The sequence below is a fragment of the Natrix helvetica genome (genome assembly GCF_964273705.1).
Source record: "Natrix helvetica genome assembly, chromosome: 1".
NCBI classification, from domain to species: Eukaryota; Metazoa; Chordata; class Lepidosauria; order Squamata; family Natricidae; genus Natrix; species Natrix helvetica.
The window spans coordinates 236,655,776-236,675,682 of NC_138548.1; the positions used below are offsets into that span (position 1 = coordinate 236,655,776).

The following is a 19,907-nucleotide window of genomic DNA, read 5'->3' on the forward strand; positions in this document are numbered from 1 at the left end:
AGCCACGTTGCCTTTTCAAACTTGTAATCAGTGAAGCTGGGCTAGATTTTTATATAGTTTTATCCAGCTGTGTGTGTGAGAGAGAGAAATGAATGGGGGCCTGGGGAGGAAGTCACTACACTTGAGGAGGGAGAGCACCAGTGAGGCTAAGCAGAGTCATCCACGGTGAGGCAGCAAGTAGCTCAGCTTTTTCCTTTTACTTTTTTTTTTCATGATGAGAGTGGTGAGGCTGTGCCTCACTTGCCTCACCTGACTGCACGTCACTGCCTGGACTCCTTTGGACTATTAAGTGTTCATTCCATGAGCGTAACATAGAATTAAAATAAGAGAGTACAGTCCCAGATTGGGGTGACAAAATTTCAAATAATTGAACGGAACGAGGAAGATTTATTATATATGGATAGAGGAACAATCGGTTTGTTACAATATAGTTAGAGCTCAGGTGTTTTCTACCTAGAAAGCCCAAGTATCATCATTCAGAAATTTCTTATTCCCAAGAATATTGATAGATAGGTCTTATTCTGTTTCCAGGATTAATTATTTCTGTTCAAGGTATCACAAGCATCTATTGGCTGAAATAGATAACAAATAGCTACCTCAGAACAGACCCCATAAACAGACTAGAAATGTTGGCTAAAATCATTTTCAAAGTTAGCTGTACTTACACTTATCAGGGTTGACAGGCTTAGATAAATGATTTGCAAATGCATTCAGATGGCAGAACTATCCACCACAGATGCTTCTGCAGATTCTAACACAGTAAATCTTATATATCCAAGATATTAAAGAGGAGAGCTAGATCAAGATTCTTATTTAGACTTCAGCAATTTAAGAGAACAGAAAAAGAGAGACACTAAACTGAAGTCGGAGACCTTATGACAGGAAGCTCCATTTGGGCTCAATGCTACCAGCACATCAGAGATGGTATATACTTCCCTTCCCTTCTGGTTTGCAAATATGAGTGAGCATGCACACGCACTTTGCACGCATGTGCCACCTCTGCACATGCGCAGATCCCTCCGTGTGTGTACTTTTGGTGGAAAAGGTGCCTAAATGGGATGCCATAGAGACGGGCGCGAGTGGGCAATGCCACCCACGATTTCCACTACCAGTTCAGGTGATCCAGTCCAAACCAGTAGAATACCACCTCTACAGCACATCAATTTTACTCTAATGCTGAATTTTGAGATACTTTGGCGCTTCAAGTGTCCTGACACCAACAGAAGTTCTGAAGGATAAAAGCAGAGATTTCTACTCTTTATTTTTAGTACTAAAAAAAAAAATCCTTCTCCATTCAATCCCATGTCACACCCTCTTTTAAGAGTCCCTAACTTCAGTAATAAAAGTTTCAAAGGCCAGAGTGAGGAATCACATCCTGGTTCTGCTATATGTTTTTTTTCCAGTCTCAGAAACTGAAAACATTGAAACATGCCATAAACCCCCTTAGCCAAATTAGTAGGTTAGCTATACTGGTTTGACATGCTGGGAAAATGAACAATACACACCATATTTACCTAGAAATTGGAGTTCTAAAGGCAGGCTAATCTCAGTATCTCATTTTCACCTTCTGAAACTTGCAGCCATATGCAACTTTTTGCAAGAATGGCACACAAATAATTCACTTGCAATTTTGTTAGTGCTTCTGCATTTATTTTTTCCTAATTATTCCTTTTAAATAGCCATTCTCCTAAATTATTCCTTTAGATATCTATTTTCCTTAATTATTCCTTTTAAATAGCCATTCTCCGTAATTATTCCTTTAGATATCTATTTTCCTTAATTATTCCTTTAGATATCCATTCTCCTTAATTATTCCTTTAGACATCTATTTTCCTTAATTATTCCTTTAGATATCCATTCTCCTTAATTTTCATGACACTTTTCCTTACAATACAGTATGCCAATTTTTGAGCCACCAGTTTACACTACAGAATCTAGAGAAGAAATGATTCTCAGGCTGGCATATAGATTTGGAGAGGAATTTACTGTATATAGATTACCAATAAAACGAAAGTTACAGCCGCCTTCCGATTCCTGAAAAATCAGCAACTGTTTCACCTCCTGTATGATATAGGTTATTTCAACAGACAGAGGAGCATTTCTCATTAATGGTTATAGCCGTGATGGCGAACCTACAGCACGCATGCCGGAAGTAGCAATGCAAGCTGTTGCCTGTTGCTTTTCCAGGTTCCGGCATGCTGGCCAGCTGATCTTCACCCGCGTGGGAGTGCCAGGAACAGGAAGACCAGCCGCCCGGTTTGCATGTGCACGCCAGGAAGATGATCATCCAGTTTCTGGCACACACATGCACACACATGGCCACCTGGTCTTCCAGTTTCTGGCACACACATGCACGCACAAAGACCAGGTGGCCAGTGTGCATGCATACACCGGAAACTAGAAGATCATCTTCCCGACGCACAGATGCACACAGGGCGGTTGAAATGAAATGAAAAATTAATGTGGACAATATATGTCTTTACAATTAAAAAAAATGCCAGCAATAAACCAAAAAAAGAAAAGGAAAGCAGAAATTAGTTATTGGCATAAATTTGACAAATAAACCAAGGAGGACAATTATCTTTAGTGCTGAATTAGAAACTTAGAATGCTGATGGAAGAACTACGGTAAATTTCTCTGTACAGCAGAATTTAGGCCTGGAAGAGACTGAGAAAGTTAAGTGTCAATAGCGTAAAGCTTCTTGTGTGGATGCAAAATGTCTCTACTATCACAGTTCAGATTTTAACGAATGAGTAAAAAAAACAAAAACCCCACATTTTTTAAATTGCAGCAATTTCTGCAGTTTGTGAAGATGAATTCACTGTAAAATAGCCAGAGAGCACTCACGGAGAGCACATTGTACAGAATAGGTGTCTCACTTTGTTTTGCCGGTTTTTAAAGACTGCACTGCAATGCATAAGCAAGCCCAGGAACTGACTTTCTTTACAGTCAATAGAACATCAAAGCATTTTTTTAACGGTACAAAAACTCAATCTGCAACTGTCTGTTATTGCCTGCAATCTTTTTCTCCGAGTTGCACACCCATTTAGGATGACCGCTTGAGTCCAGTATTACTGCCATAACATGGAATGAAGCTCACAGGTAGAAGAGAGGCACACTGGGAGGAAATTATTAATTGTGAGCAGATAAACCACTGATTTAGGAAGAAAAACGCAAGGAAATCTCTCTGCTTCATACCAATCCCATTAGCTAACTGATCAAGAATGCTAACAAGATAGAGGTATAAATGGATTAGGGGAAAAACAAGAGCTAACATCTAACTCAGGGCTCCTCAAACTTTTAAAACAGGGGGCCAGTTCACGGTCCCTAATACTGTTGGGGCCCCGAACCAGCTGGGTGGGTGTGAATAGGTAGTCACGTTACTGGGTGGGCATGGCCAATTTAGCAGTCCAAACAATACACACAAATTAGACTTTAATTTGTTTTACTCCTGGGGATGGAAAGCAATTTGTAAAGGATGTGTCTGCCTTGGACTGTATATGAGGGACTTCTGTTTGTATGTTCATGTGTCCCTTCCTCTGTCCGGCCTCCAGCCCCACTCTGCTGCCCAAAACCGAGCCTATTTTTGGCCTCCAGAGGCCTCCGCATGTCCTGTTTTTGGCCTCCAGAAGACGGGTGGGGGCAGGCGGGTAGGCGGGGTGATGTGGGCGAGGCAGCCTAGTGGGTTCACGAGGGCCAGATTAATAGCTTCAGTGGGACGTATCCGGCCCACAGGCCATAGTTTGAGGACCCCCCCCCCGATCTAACTGCATAGTATGTCTAAAACTGCAAAAATATTCATTTGAATTATCATCGTTTTAACTCCCCAAATATGGCTAGGAATTCCACTCTGCTACAAAGCTAGTCTGGTAGCTTTCTCCTCCTTTAAAAAAAAGGAGTAAGTGCAAGGATAAGGGAAAGAGAGAGACAGAGGAATCCCCTAGTTTCCAGAACAACTTAGAACTGTGGTCAAGACAGTTTAATACCCACAACTACCGGTATATAACAAATGCCAATGTGAACCAATAATGTTATTTGACAACCAGATCTGTAAATAACATTCCACCAAGAATCTTGTGTTTTCAATAAAATGGCTGATTATGATCTGTGATCAGAAGAAAAAGCAAGCTTAAAATTCATCATCCAATTTACCATCAATGTGTAATAGGCAATTAAACTAAACCATTGTACAAGACTGGGTCATTTGTTCTCAGAAATAGTAATGTATTTCCCCTCCCCTCATATGTGGGGTTAGCTTTTAATTAAGACGCTGAGCATGTTGATCAGAAATGTCGGCAGTTTGACGGTTCGTGTAAGGGAGTGAGATCTCGTTACTTGTCCCAACTTCTGCCAACCTAGCAGTTCAAAAGCACATAAAAAATGCAAGTAGAAAAATAGGAACCACTTTGGTGGGAAGGTAACACCTTCTGCGTTTAGTCATGCCGGCCACATGACCACAGAGATGTCTTCGGACAGCGCTGGCTCTTCAGCTTTGAAACGAAGATGAGCACTTTCCTGTAGAGTCGGGAACGACTAGCACATATATCTGCGAGGGGAACCTTTACTTTTTACCTAATGGCTCATTCAGATATAAAAGCCATACAATGTCCTGCTGTTGCAGGCAAAATTATCTCTCTCACACACAAAGGGCTTGTGAGATATTTTTGTATGAGCTCTTACTTGCAAATATGCAGAAAACATGGTTCCCACCTCAACATTTACTTTCATGAGAGAACAGTGAGAAACATGTAAGAGAGATGAAGCCATGACAGAGATGGAGACAGAGAGACAGACAGACATAGAGATAAAGATGATAGAGTTAGGCCTCACAGATTACCGCTTTTCAAGTCCAATGCTCTACTCTGAAGAGAACTCCAGATCAAAGTGTTCCAAAATATGACTCTCCAACTTCACCTTAAACATAACCAGTATCTCCCCACTGTCACATTAATCTTACCATGTGTTTTGATAAATTTTCAACTGCCATTGCTTTTTCTGTGCCTATTTATTTATGTGGACCAACTTTTTGCATAATCTCTTACTCTTACTGTGACCTGTTCTCTTTTTACAGTATATAATAACCCTTAAAATCCCTGTGGAGGGTTACCATATCACTCCTCGGGCTTCTCAAAGTCAAAGTCATTCAGCTCCTCCTTCACATAATAAGGCTGAGTTTCCAGCCACGTGACGGTGTTGCCTAACGCAATGAAACGGAAAGCAGAGCTGTATATAATAGAGAAGGTAAGCACTGGCCAGCACAGAGCAGAGCAGCCCTGTTAACATCTGGGTGTCTGAAAGTCATATGCTGATTATGAAACTAACATTTTATTTATTTGTTATTTATTCAGCTTGCCACAACCATGTACAAATTCTCAGCATAACATAAGGAGCAATAACAATTAATTAAAAGCTAACGGTCAAGTCTATATTCCAGATAGCATCTGGCATCATCAGCCCCAAAATGGTCTCTGGAACAGCTTTGCTTTGAAAAGTTTCATAAGACAACTACAGTTGGGCCTAAATGCGCTTTTTGTGGGAGCCCATTCTAGGAGGCAGTCAAATAATGACTCTGGGTCCTCAGTTCTCCTAAATTCCTGAAAACATAGAGCAACCAATTATTTCTCCTTCCCCCTCATCAATGAGATGATGGGGCTGATTCCAGAAGGGATGTAGACCTAAAGGCAATCCAGTCCTGAGTCCTGAGGGGATTTAATAGCTGCTGATTCAGTTCTACAGAGGAATTGTTGAGTCTGTCATCTGCACCTCTATAACTGTCTGGTTTGGCTCTGCAAGACCTCAGTGGATAATTAGAACTGCAGAAAAAACAATTGCTACCAATCTGCCTTCCATCGAGAACCTGTATACTGCATGAGTCAAAAAGAGGGCCATGAAAATATCTACAGACCCCTCACATCCTGGACATAAATTGTTTCAACTCCTACCCTCAAAACGACGCTATAGGGCACTGCACACCAGAATAACTAGACACAAGGACAGTTTTTTCCCAAATGACATCACTCTGCTTAACAACTAATTCCCACAACATTGTCAATAATTTACTAAGACTGTATTACTATTATTCTTCTCTTCCTTCCTAGTACCTATCTCTTCCAACTTATGACTATAACCATGTTGCTTGTATCTTTACAATTTATATTGTTTTATTTGTTTCTAGTACGATTTGATTGCTTAACCTATGACAATCACTAAGTGTTGTATCTTATGATTCTTGATGAATGTATTTTATTTTTCTTTATGTACACTGAGAGCATACGCACCAAAGAAAAATTCCTTGTGTGTCCAACCACACTTGGCCAATAAAGAATTCTATTCTATTCTAAGTTAAAAGCAGCACTCAGAAGTTCATAGGAAGCCAACACAGGGCACGCAAACAGCTATAACCTGTGCCCACTGCCACTGAATTTTTCGCCATCTGAACTTTTTAAGGCAGCCTCAAGTACATCACTTTATGGCAGTCTATGCACATGAACACAGCCACTACAGTCAGGTCTTCCTACCCAAGTAAATCACAACTGGCAAACTGGCTATGGTTGGGCAAAGGTTTTCTGGCTGCATTGGCACCTGCTGATGCAGAAGGAGCCATTAATCTAGGACGACTTCCAACTTGTAAAATCTCCTCTGACTTCCGGCAGTCATGTCCCTCTAGTGATTTACCTATGATCTTTCCAAGTACTTTTTTTGAACATCCTGTCCATCGGTCCATACCAAGCACCTCTCATCTTATTCCAGTGCATCAAAGGGCAGGCTTGAGACATAATTTGATCCTCTAAACTAGGGATTCCCAAACTTTTTGTCATGATGACTCCCTTTACCACCTCTAAAAATCTAGGCACCAAAATGAACACAATTAACAATCCATTTGAGAAACTTTGGACTCTCTGTGTACCTCTTTAAGAAAAGTAAACCTTGCAGTTTGAGAAACCCTGCTGTAAACACAAGAGTTTTCTATTTATCCCATGGTGAGTTTGATCCAAAATAGCCTATAGTTTCTGAGACAGTTTTAAGGGACCATAGGATTGCCCTACTTGTAGTGTTTTGTCACTTCCTCCATTGTCCATTCTTTCATACCGAATTGCTTCAAAAGCATACATTTGGCAAAGCTTTCAGTCCACCCCATGAAACATATCTCCTTTACTTAGCACTAACAAGGTCTTAATTCCTCACCTACAGAACATGCAGCCCCATTCATTTCATTCTAATAGATGACCAGTCTATTTTGCTTTACTGCAGTAATCAGAACAAATGCTTTGTTTTTGAAGTTTGGGGATTAAGATGGGTGCAAAGGCCCAAAGTTTTCACACATCAAGTCAAGTGGCCTCTGAGACCTTATTCTTGACTAGCTCTGCCTTATCTAGATATAGTTCTCAACATGCACCATAATAGGTTCATGCCATCAAAGTTAACTGCCAAGTATATTTACCATCATCCTCACATCTCATTCTCTATGCTCTTTTCAACAGTATAAATTCGTCTTATGATACATTATATTTCTACCTAAAAAGTAGCCGAAGCAAAAGAGAAGACTTAACAGTGGATGGATAGCTTTCTATAACCCAGAAGTTCTTTTATACATTTCACATGACAAAAATGTATCCAAGAATCACTCCTAAATCTCCATCATGGGTTACATTTTCCTAATCAAAGAGTTTAAGAATTGTACAACTTTTACATAAATGTGTGTTTGTGCACGAGTGTTTTAGCTTAGTTTGATCGATTTCAAATCTTACAATCCCAATTAAACTAGATTAAATCTAGTTCAATTTTTTAAAAATTTAAGCCATCACGTACATTCAATAGAACATAGTATTCATCTGTTTCTTTTGTGGAAGAATATCCCAGAAACAAATTACATTTCTGGTTACCAAGAATAAGAAGACTTTTGACCCAGCTTCTGAAATCACTGCATCTGCTTCTAGGAGAATCCAGAATGGGGATTACTTGACACATGTTGAAATTACTGTTCTAACATGAAATAAGGACCTAACATTATAACTTACAGCCATGACAGGCAACTAAAGGACTTACACTTTAGCCAACATCTGGTTCCTTCCAGATGTGTCCAATTCCCTCATCCGGTGGGGGAAATTGGAGTAGACAAACCATTTCTAAACAGCAGCCAAACCTAAGTCTATTATCTGTCAGTGTACCAAAATGGAGTACAGCTACGGAGAGGCAGGAGTAGAACAAAGTGTATGGTGTGAAAAGAGAAAAGGTAGGAGGAGTAAGAAAAGGTTAATGATCAGAAAACATTTTTGTTGCAGTTCTTCGTTTCTTCTGATTACCAAATATAGTACTCAGTTTCCTTCTCCAAAATCCTTACAGTTAAGCCTCCCTGAAATCCTAGGATATAAATAATAAAATAAAGCTACTAGTAGCCAGGTGCCTTACTGAAAACCACCTACCAATTCCATTGCTAAATAAATATTTCCATCACCATGTGTTAGGCTCCCACTTTAGAAAGATGACTTAAAAAAAGATAGTTCAGGTTTTTTTCAAAACTGAAGATTTGTGTCTTACTACTATTTCATACTTAGTTTCTTTTGGTAGAAACATGTTGGTAAAAATGGATTTGCCTAGGTTTGTGGTTGGTATTATATAAACAGAAGGGAGATCTGTCTTAGGAGAGCTATTTTCATTAGGGGTTAATAGAAGGGTGTGTAAGAAAAGGCTGATTTTCTTCAGAATACATAAGGTTAGGCAACGGATAAGAATTTTTCTCCTACAAAAGTTATGATAGGCACTTATGATATATAACTTTATTAATACAAGAGGACTTATAAAGATATTTGTGTCTTATAAGTAACATTTACATGGGGCTGCCCTTGGGACGCGCCCGGAGACTGCAGTTAGTTCAGAACGCAGCCGCGCGGGCTGTGATGGGGAATACGAGGTACTCCCACGTAACACCTCTCCTGCGCGAGCTGCACTGGCTACCTGTGGTTTTTCGGGTGCGTTTCAAGGTGCTGATTACCATCTTTAAAGCGCTCCATGGCACGGGACCTAGTTACTTGCGGGATCGCATCCTCCCACATACATCCCTGCGGCCAATTCGCTCACACAGAGAGGGACTTCTCCTGGTGCCGTCCACTAGGCAATGCCAACGGGCGACACCAAGGAGTAGGGCCTTCTCTGTGATGGGCCCAACCCTCTGGAATGACCTCCCCCCCGACATTAGAACCACTACTGACCTCCGCTCCTTCCGGCAAAAATTGAAGACTCACCTGTTCCGATTAGCAGGCCTGGCATAATTACAACTGTCCCTCCTGGCAAATGTATTAACTGGTTATTTTAGGGGTATTGTTTTTAACTTATTGTGTGTGTTTTAGGGGTTCAAAATCCTATATTTATATATATTGCTTTGTACAGTTCTTTTAATTCCATTTTTAACCTCCTCCATTCCAACTGTACATATTCAATTTTTATTGTATTTTGATATATTTGGCATGGACTGTACACCGCCCCGAGTCCCTTTTTGGGAGAGGGGGCGGTCTAGAAGCATGAATAATAAATAAATAAATAAAAATTTCCCAATCATATTCCTTGACTTCAGTTCCCAGAATCCTCCAACCATCTTGGCTTAATCCCCCCCACACACACACACAAACATATGTCCAATGTCGAAAAATAATTCTTGCACAAACAATAGTATCTTCTCATTTGGGCAGAGGACTTGACTGTAATAAGGTCTACAAGCAGATGGTTTTAATTAAGCCTCTCATGACATGGAAATTCTAATATGACTAAATTTGGAATTAATCACACTTCACAGTTCTTAATTTGCCCAAGTCCTGAACACCTGGGATTTATGCCTGAGCCTAGAATAATATCTGTTTTATATGGGAAAACTACTTTACTGTACAACTTGTGAATTTCAGTGTTTATGTATTCATACCTGGACATGACCTTGGCTCCTTTTGGTTTGGTGACAACTGAATGTCAGAAAGTGACTTCTTCAAAAATGTACAAGGAAACCCAAGTATCACAGGACTGTGCTGCCAAGGAGATTGTACTCATAGTGTGATTTGCTCAGATGCTCCCACCAGAGAAGATTATTGGAGTGCAAGTTGAAATTTCAGAGCAATGTAACCTGGGAGAACCTTATGTGAATAATAGCCCATCCAAAGAAAAACTGGAGCATTTGCAATGGCTCAGATTGTCTAATCCAAATCTAATCCCAAACGCCTCCCTAATATTAACATGAACTAACTTCTCTCCACTGCCAAACACAACTGCTGTGTTCAAAAGCAGCAAATGGAGACATTCAGAAGAGAACAAAAAACGTCACAGCAGGAAACCAAAACAAACTTTTAGTCACTTTTTACATTTTTCTGATGTGCATTTTGTTTTAGATATTTAAATACTGCACGCTGCTGCCTAGAGTCCAGCTGACTTCAGCTGCTCAGTTCAATTGTGTGAATAAATAAGCAAGCTCTGCACGTATCTAATAGACAAGTTGTTCCTGGGGAACAAAAAACATTTGCTTCCTATAAAATTCTTCCAGGAGGAAAAGTCCAACTGGGACCAGCAGTGAGATGAGGTGCCTGGGAGCTGAGAAACAGCCACACCTCCCAAATTGAAGTACTTGGAGTGCCTCGGAGCTCTAGAAGGTGTCTTCTGTACCAGAACAGGGCTTGTACAGGCAGCCTGGGGCTGTCAAACAAAGATCTGTGTGGACTTCTTACCACGCTCACCCTTCCTTCCACCTCAGCAAGCTTCCTTCGAAAGGAAGGGTGGGAATTGCTGGCACTTGGAACCGATTGACTGCAAACCATCCAGTAAACCATGAGGAGATCCAAGCCTACATTCCAGCCCCTGCACCCCATACTTGTTCCCCAAGTAGGCACAGAGCATGTTTTGCTCATTCTTCCATAGGAGAGATGTCAGTCACCAGCAATGCTGCATTTCACCACCCTCACCCTTGTTTTGGAAGGAAGAGATGGGGAGTGAATGAACCCCTTCTCACCATAAAGCTAAACATAGCCCTGAGTGGAATGCCTTTAAATATACATTTTAAGTGCTGGCTGGCCTTTCAAGAGTTCCCATCAGGACACAATAAATCAAGTCCTCCAGCTCAAGGACCACCTACCCCAAAGAGAGGGGCAAGGGAATCCCCAGCAACCAGACTCTTGGGCAGGTGTGACTCACTAACTGTACAGGTGGGTGGGCTGAGGAAGAGAAGACAAACCTGAGACCAATTCACTCACTCGAGGGGGGGGGGAGGAACCTAGCACATCGGTGTGGAAAGGAGTGATCCAGTTAAGAAAGAGACCAAAGAGGAAAATTGGGGGGGGGGGAGGAGAAGGAGGCGCTGGCCACGCCATGAAAACAAAGGCCGATTATACCCAAAGAGAGCAACCCAAAGCAACCCTGAGAGCCATTTGGGCAGAGGAAGGCCACGGGGTTGAGTTACAAAGCAGGGTTAACACCACCTCTGCCCCCAGGGAGAGGGAACGGAAGACATGGGAAGAGAGAGGGGGGGGAGGCTCGGACGACAAGGACAACGGCGTCCTCTGAAGAAAAGGAGACGCCAGGGGACAAAACCCCGCTCGGGCTTCCGCAGCACGCGTGCATTCATTCCCCCAGAGAGCCCGTTCACACGAAGCCCCCGAGCCTAGAATGCATTTATTCATTTAAATCGGCAGGTACGGCAAGCTTTGAGACCGCGATTTGTAATAAAATAAAATAAAATAAAATAAAATAAAAAATCCGTTAAGTGGCTGGAACAAAACGTCCCTGCCCGCCCACCAACTCACTCCTAAAAGGCTTCGATCTTGCAGTGAACTCGCAGTCCCTTTGTTGTCTAAAGTGATGAGTCCCGTGCAAACTGCGAAGGGGCGTGCGTGGTTTTTTAAAAATATTTTAAGCAATATATTATTCTCATCTCCCCTTAACGACAACACCATCGCCTGCCTCGGTTGGCGGCTTCCGCCGTAGGAAGCTCTCGCCCCCTTCTTTCCTCCTACCTGTCTCTAAAGCGGCGCGCTCGGGCCACCGGCTGCCTGCTACCCCCAGCTCGGCGGGTAGGCGCCGTTTTCTCGCCCACACCCGCGTTCAAGTAACGGATCCCGAAGGCAGAGCCACTGAGCAGCATGGGGATGCCCCGCTTCTTGCGTCCTTTCCTCTGGCGGGGGAGGATGGGAAGTGTCTCTTGATGACAAGGAAGCCGATACCACGGAGCGGCAAACAAAATCCCTTGCGAGGTTCGACGAAAGCCCACCATCGCCCCCTTTTTCTGTTTCGCGAGATCAATACACGACACGCATCTTTCCCGTTCTCATTCAAGCGAAAGCTTCCGAACGCGGCCTTCCTTTAACCCGACCTTTCCCCCCACACGCACGTTATACTACAAGGTTTCTCATCCCCGGCCATACACCATCCGACCTAGGTCACCCAAAGCACCTGAGCCTTCGTCCAAGTTACTCACCTTCCGCGCCGCCTTCCACGGAGAACAAAGTGACAGGAGGCAGCCGCCCCATTATATTCCACAAACACGGGATGCCAAAGGCGCCTCCGAGCTTATTGTATGTCTGGCAAAACGCCAGAACTCCGAGAAGCGGGAGAAGGAAAGCATCACTGCGAAGCGTTATATCCGATCAGAGAAACGACAGGCATCCACAGTTGACTTTCCTTGGTCGGTCCGGTAAGGGATAGAGGCGTCTCCCCCCCACCCCCACGTCGCTGCTTCCCCCTAAGAGGCAGATGTATAGCGTATGTGTTTATGCGTGTATATATATACATCCAAGGCAGTATCATTTCTAGGCGGAAAGAGCATAGATCCATTTGGTCGAGAGGAAGAAAAAAAGACGGGCTAAACTTGTCTCGTTAGATCCCTTCCACTCCAAACTTTCGGTTCTCGGGACAGGGCAGAAAAGATCAAGATTTGCAGGAACAAAGGTTATTTCATCTGAACCAGAAGGATCCGTCACCACCTCTCTGCCAGTCCTGAAGAAAGCGCGAAGAAAAGCTCCATCGATCCCTCCGGAAGCTGCCCGCTCACTTGATCCCAGACAATTCCTCGCCGCGAAGACCCAAAGGCACCCACCGATCCCCGCAAGGGTCTCAGGACAGCCCTTCCAAAACGCGGCTTGGTTTTGCCGTAGCGCCCGACTCTCCTACAAACCCCCGGCGAGGGGATTATTCGAGCGCCGTCGCTCTCCAAGCAGGTACATCGCCTCCCCGCCAACTTACCTCCGATTGCCTCGGCTCGAGCCATTCCTGCCTTTATATACCCTCAGGCTCCTTTGACTTCGGCAAGACACGCCGGAAAGCATCACGGGAATCGTAGTTTACGGCGCCTGCCGCCATCTGGCCAATCGGCGCGCGGTCGATTTCCTAGGTAATCGATGATGCTCGCTTGACAGTGACATGGCGGGGCTTCCGATTTTCACAGCCGCTGTTCCTCCCCGCCGCAAGGGTTGGGTTTCGCTGCAAAACTTTTTAACAACCACAAAGAAGAAAATCCCTGTGCGGCTCGCTGGCCTCGATTTAATCGAGGGCGTGCATAAGCGCACCAGCGTGCCTACCGTCCCTGTCCTACTGTCTCCATTTATTCGTACCCATTTACTGTATTCATCCCAGTTGGTGAAATACATTTTTTTTACTACCGGTTCTGTGGGCGTGGCTTGGTGGGCATGGCAGTGGAAGGTTACTGCAAATTCTCATTCCCTCCCCACTGCAAGGGGAAGGATACTGCAAAATCTCCATTCCCACCCTACTCTGGGGCCAGCCAGAGGTGGTATTTGCCAATTCTCCAAACTACTCAAAATTTCTGCTACCGGTTCTGCAGAACCTGTCAGGACCTGCTGGATTTCACCCCTGGTTCATACTTATGCTTATACTTATACCTGTTATCTTTTACATGTTTGACAAACTAAATAAAATGAAATAAATAAATAATTGTGGCCTTTCTTTTCTTGTGGCCTCCAAAATAATGTTGAGCTGTTGAGCGATTCTAATGGCAAATGAAATGGAACCGCTTTTCCAGAAAAGTAGGGGAGGGGGCCAACCATCAAAATTGGGTTTATGTCCTGGATTGGAGTTTCTATTCTATGGTCCAAGTGACCCTAGACTATAATTCTGCAATGACAATCTCTGGCTGCAGCTGCACAATGCACAAAAATCTTAGTAGGCTGTTTGGTGGCTCAGATTGTTTTGCAGACTCGAACAGTTAACTTGTTAAATGATGGTTGACTGCAAAAAGTGAGTTGCTCTAAGTAAACTCACTTCTCACTAAACAAGCTGTGAGGTTTTCCTTACTTCGTAAGAGCTTTGAAATTCTGTTCTAAATACATTTTTAGTTGGAAAATTATCCAGCAGGAACCGTTAGAGATACCAACTATTTAAAGGTAATTCTCAACCAGTGGTGGGTTCCGGATCCCGTTCCAACCAGTACAGTTGGAACGGGCCCGGCGGCGTCCACATGGACGTGCAGCATGCGTGCACACACCTGCAGCACATGCATGTGTCTTACTGCCTCCGCAAACCTCTGTGATGCTCCAGCTACTCAGCAGAGCATCACGCAGGTGCTGTACGTGCCATGTGCCGAAGTGCCGAAGACTTAAAAGACCGGTAAGGAGCTCGGCTGGGCGGGTGGGCCCTCCAGAGCACCCTACCGGAACAGTATCCGGTGCTCCGGGCAGGCTCCGGTACACCCATACCGGGGCATACCGCCTGCAACCCACCACTGTTCTCGACTTTTGAGCCCAAAATTTCCATTGCTAAGCAAGTATGTGTTACTCCCCATTTTACGATCTTTTTGCTATGGTTGTTAAGTGATTCGCTACAGTTGTTAATTGAATCATGCAGTTATTAAATGAATCTGGCTTCCCCATTGATTTTGCTCCCTAGGAAAATTGCATACGACAATCCCAGGACCCTGGGATGCTGCAACCATGATAAATACATGATGGTTGCCAAATATCTAAAGTGTAGTCTCTACATGACTGTAGTAATCCTACGCTTACTTATGAAATCATACAGTTGAAAGGCCCTCTTCAGTAGTCCAGTCCACTGCTGAATGGAGGTCCCTTCAGAACATTTCTGACAAAATGACCATTCAGTATTTATTTTACAGTACAGTAAGCTTCACTGAACATGACGTTTTCAGTTTCACACTTTTCTAATTTTCAAGTGAAAGATATAGATATTATTAAAAGATATAAATATTATAAAAATAATAATAAAAACCATGTGCTGAATTGCTCAGGCTGATTTTTGTACCAGCATTGTGTGACTGAATCACTGTAGTTATCACCATTTTCCACAATTCAATACTATATTTGTAACCTACTCCATAGTGTCGTGATAGTGAACCTATGGCATGCGTGGCACATGTGGCACGCAAGCCATATTTGTTGGCATGGCAGCCCTCGGCAGCCCTCAGCTCCATAGCGCATCCGTGCACTGGCCAGCTGATTTTCAGCCTTCCAGAGGGCTGGGGAAGGCCGTTTTCACTCTCCCCAGGCTTCAGGAAAGCTTCTGGAGCCTAGAGAGGGTGGAAAACAGGCCCAACGGCCCAACCAGAAGTTCCGATTTGCCCGCTGGGCCTGGGTTGTTTGTTTGTTTGTTTTTTTGCCCTTGGAGGGCCGGGGGAGGCCATTTTCAGGCTTCAGGAAAGCCTCCGGGGGTCACTCGTGCATGCGCAGGAGAGTTGCTCATTCATGCACAGATGTGTCACTCATGCATTAGCAGGTGGGTGGGCACGCACGCATGCATGATAGCCCGCACACACACAGTTTTGGCACATCTTTAGAAAAAGGTTAACAATCACTGCCATAGTGGATAGACAAAAACTTCAAATGGAACTGCTATGTCTATTTAGTTCAGGCTAACACTTGTATTTATTTCTGAACTTAGGATTCCATATTTAAACATTTATTATACCCATTTAACTTTGAAATAAATTGTATTATGTTCAAACTTTATTATAACAAAAATAAAGGACTAGCTTCATGCACTACCAAAGAAAGATTTAAAAAAAAAAATAAGAGGGAAAGTTTTCCTGTAACATCAACTTTGCATTTTGTGTCCTTTTCTTTTAAGGATCATTTTATTCCCTAAAGGAGTGTATTACTGAAATGAGGCATATAATGGATGGCAATAACAGTTCAAAGCCTACATACAAAACAAAAAACCCCCGGTGAGACCAGTTAACAGGAAAGATAAAATGATATTAGTCCTCAAAGTGCCAAATAATTTAATATTTATAAGCCTGTTGTAAAGTATTTCTTAATAATTCCATGAGAATTCTTCTCATTCCCCTGTTATGTTGCCCAATAACCTTACGGTACTAACTTCTGAAAGCAGAAGATGGAAATTGAACCAGATGTTGACATACTTCTGTAAATTACTACTCTATAAAACTCATCTTGGGATATTTGTATATTTAGTGTTATGACTGTGAAAAAAGTTTGTACATCTACTTTGTCCAAATACATTTGCAAATGGTTGAGTGTTCAATGAATACTGAAATCTGGGGGAAATGTAGCTGCTGTCAGAATTTTTAATCTCCCAAGACTATACGGTGTTTTTTGTTTTTGTTTTTGCTTTTTGTTGTTGTTGTTGACAAGGGGTAAGTGAAAAATGTGCAGGTTCCTTTCTGTGATCTCAGCTTTCCATCCTTACTTCAAGATTCAAGGCAAAGCCAATTTTTGAAGCACAAATTGACCCAAGCCATTCTAGTGTCTTCCTCTGTTGGTCTTGGTGGGCATGGTCTTGGTGGGTCTTTGGTTTGGCTGTTTACTGTTAACTTGGTGGTTTCTTAATTGGGATATTGTTGAATGTTAGTCTAAGTTAATCTTGGCATTTATCTCTACTCAAATGAGTATTGATTGCTGGCGTGGAGGTGTTTTAGTCTTTTTATTCATTTTTGGCTTGTTGATAGCCTCTTGTGCACAATAGATAGATATTGCTTTTGTCTATGTGCCTATTGATGGCCGATTTGTTGAGTGCCACCTTCCAGAAATTCTCTAAAGTTTTTTTTAGAGTTGGCTTGGTCTAGAATGTTCACAGTGTCCCAGTTGAAACTATGGTTAAGTCTGTTCATGTGTTGTGAAATTAAGCAGTTTTTATCATGCCTTCTGACTGCTAGTTGGTGTTCATAGATGCGTTCTGCTAGTCTTTTGCCTCTTTATCCTACATAGTGGATGTATAGACTGGCAGCAGTCTATATGACTCCTGTTTTTTTCTTTCTTTTGGTTGACTTGAGATGTTTTGGAGGGCTTTTGGGGTTTGTGTGCCACACTGATGCCATGTGGTTCTAATAGTCTGTTGATGGTTTCTGAGATGTTTTAGATGGATGGCAGCATTATCCTTTTCACAGCTTGCGTTGGTTGTGCTGTATTGCTGCCAAAATGTTCAAACGAATCTCTAGGAAGCACCAGAAGAAGAAGAAAAATCATCCATAATTAATGACAATTCCCATCAATCTGAACTAACCTACCAATGAGATTTAGCTAGGGATTATAGGAACAATACGGTATCCAAAGTATCTGAAGCGCTTGGAGTTGAGGTACAGATGGGTTGGATTCCCCAGCTTAGCTCTTGATTTTAACCGGCATTCAGGAATCTAGAAATATTTTTGGTTCATCCAAAAGTGTCCACGAGGTCTCAACTCCATCACTCTCCTCTCTGTCACGAGAAGATCGCCAGGTTGAAGAGAATAAAGGATGCTTTCAATTGCTGATATGAGCCCATAGGGAAAACCAGCACTAACTCTTTGTATCTTAGAAACATCTGGTTGACATATATTGGAGCCTGCAGGCAGGGCTTAGGGAGGGGGATAATCACCCTTAATTTACCTGCTTCGTACATATTTTATCTTGCTTTGTTGGCGGTTCTGTTCGTTTCCTCCCAGCCCTGCCCTCCAAACACTTCAGACACATTTTAATAATTAAAAACATGGGCTTGCTTCAGCCCTGGCTCCCTCCCCATCTCAGCAGTGGTGAAGGAATGCAAAGGAGGAATGCTGCCTTCACACAAGGAAGTTGGGAAGGGAAGGAGCCTCTCACTTTAAAACAATGACTTTATGTTTCCAGCCAGAGCTGTAGTCACGCAAGTCTCTCCCCCTCTGTGTTATATATAAACATACTTGTGAAAGCTTTTCAACTCTCTGGATGCATGGCTCTCTGGAACTGGCAAGGCAGACACAACATTTAGAGCAGAGTTCGAATTCCAATACACACAGCTCGTCTTTTTTACAGTGTTATAAATTCTAACTCCACCTCTCAATTTCTGGTCATTGATTTAATTAGTCCCTACCCTGACTATTGTAGCTCACTTTCTGATGGTCATCATCTTTTACATTACTTCTCCTTCCTTCCTTCCTTCCTTCCTTCCTTCCTTCCTTCCTTCCTTCCTTCCTTCCTTCCTTCCTTCCATCCTTCCTTCTTTCTTCCTTTCCTTCCTTCTTTTCTTCCATCCCTTTTTCTTTCATTATTTTTCTTCCACATCGTTATCGGATATATGTGGCTGGATGCAATTTGGATTATTCCATAAGATCTCACGTGCACTTGGGTGAATAGGTCTGTTTAAATGAAGCAACCAGAACAGTTGTCTTACCTTGCCACACTTCAGGAGCAGAATTGCCTTGCATTCAATGTTGACTCGCATGCCTTCACTGTAGAGCTGTGTAACTGCTTGCATTTAGCCTGCAACCTTGCACTTCTGGTTTGATATTCAGATCCAGCTTGCAAAAAAATCCACACAACCATTTGGTGGAAGCATTCAGAGTTGTCCTTCAAACACAGGCAGGCCCTCCAGACAATCATTTGTGCCCTGCTCACCTCATGCTTGGTTTATTGCAATATGCCTGCCCAGGAAGACCACTCAGAAGTTATGGGTGGTTCCAAATGCAGCAGTGCAAGCAGTAATGTAATGGGGACTTCTCGGTGTGCCCATATGTCACTATTGCTATGTGAGCTGCATTGGCTGCCAGTTGGCTTCTGTGCACACTTCAAAGTGTTCATTGTTACCTGTAAAACCCTGTATGGCCCAGGACACCTGAGAAACTGCTTAGCTCCAACTGTTTCTGCCTGCTTAGTTCCAGCAGATGGGTACATTCCAAGTCTCTTCCATTAAACTTTGCCATCTTGAGGGACCTAGGACATGTGCCTTCTCTGTTGTGGGCCCCACCCTCTGGAATAGAATCCTGCAGATACAAAGACAGTACCCTCTCTCCTGGTTTTCCAGAAAGCTTTGAAAACACAACTTTGGTCCCAGGCCTTCCGTTGATGTTTACTATATGTTCATGGACCCTAGTTTAGTCGTTGTTGTTGTTACTAGAAGAACACACATTTTGCTAATGATTTTCCATTAGATCATTTTAGTCTGGGCTGCCTGCGTGATTGGTATTTTTCACTGTTTTTATGTTTTCCCTAGTATTGCATGCTGTCCAAAGTTTACTGGAGTTCAGCAGCCAATTCATTTAAAGAAATAAATAATAACTTAGTGGCCACTGTTTTTGCAGCCCAGAACCCTACTCTGTAGGTTACCCTCAAAAATCATAAAGGTGAATATGGGAAGCTGTCTTACTCAGGTTGGTATGCAAAGATACTTAGTTTAGCTGTAGTATAGTGATTAGCAATGGCTGTCTGGAGTTTCAAGCTAGAATCTTGATCAATAGAGCTGGAAGAGGCCTTGGAGTTCTTGTAATCCAGCCCCCTGCTCAAGCAGGAGACCCTATACCATTTCAGACAATGGACCCTGTCAGGTCTCTTCTTAAAAACTTCTATTGATGATGTGTCCACAACATCTGAAGGCAAGCTGTTTTATTGGTTAATTGTCCTCGCTTTTAGGAAGTTTCTCCTCAATTCCAGGTTGCTTCTCTCCTTGATTAGTTCCCATCCATTGTTTCTTGTCCTGCCAAGGATGGATTTGAGAAAATGTGT

General features: G+C 42.8%; 1 long non-coding RNA gene across 1 annotated transcript in view; it reads right to left on the reverse strand.

The window, feature by feature from the left end:
* The window catches only part of LOC309384740, a 144,142-nt gene extending 130,651 nt beyond the window's left edge, over positions 1–13,491 (reverse strand). Inside the window, exon 1 of the long non-coding RNA XR_014174110.1 lies at positions 12,446–13,491. This is a non-coding gene — a long non-coding RNA (uncharacterized lncRNA). The remainder of the gene's footprint in view (positions 1–12,445) is intronic.
* Between the last annotated feature and the right edge of the window lie 6,416 nt (positions 13,492–19,907).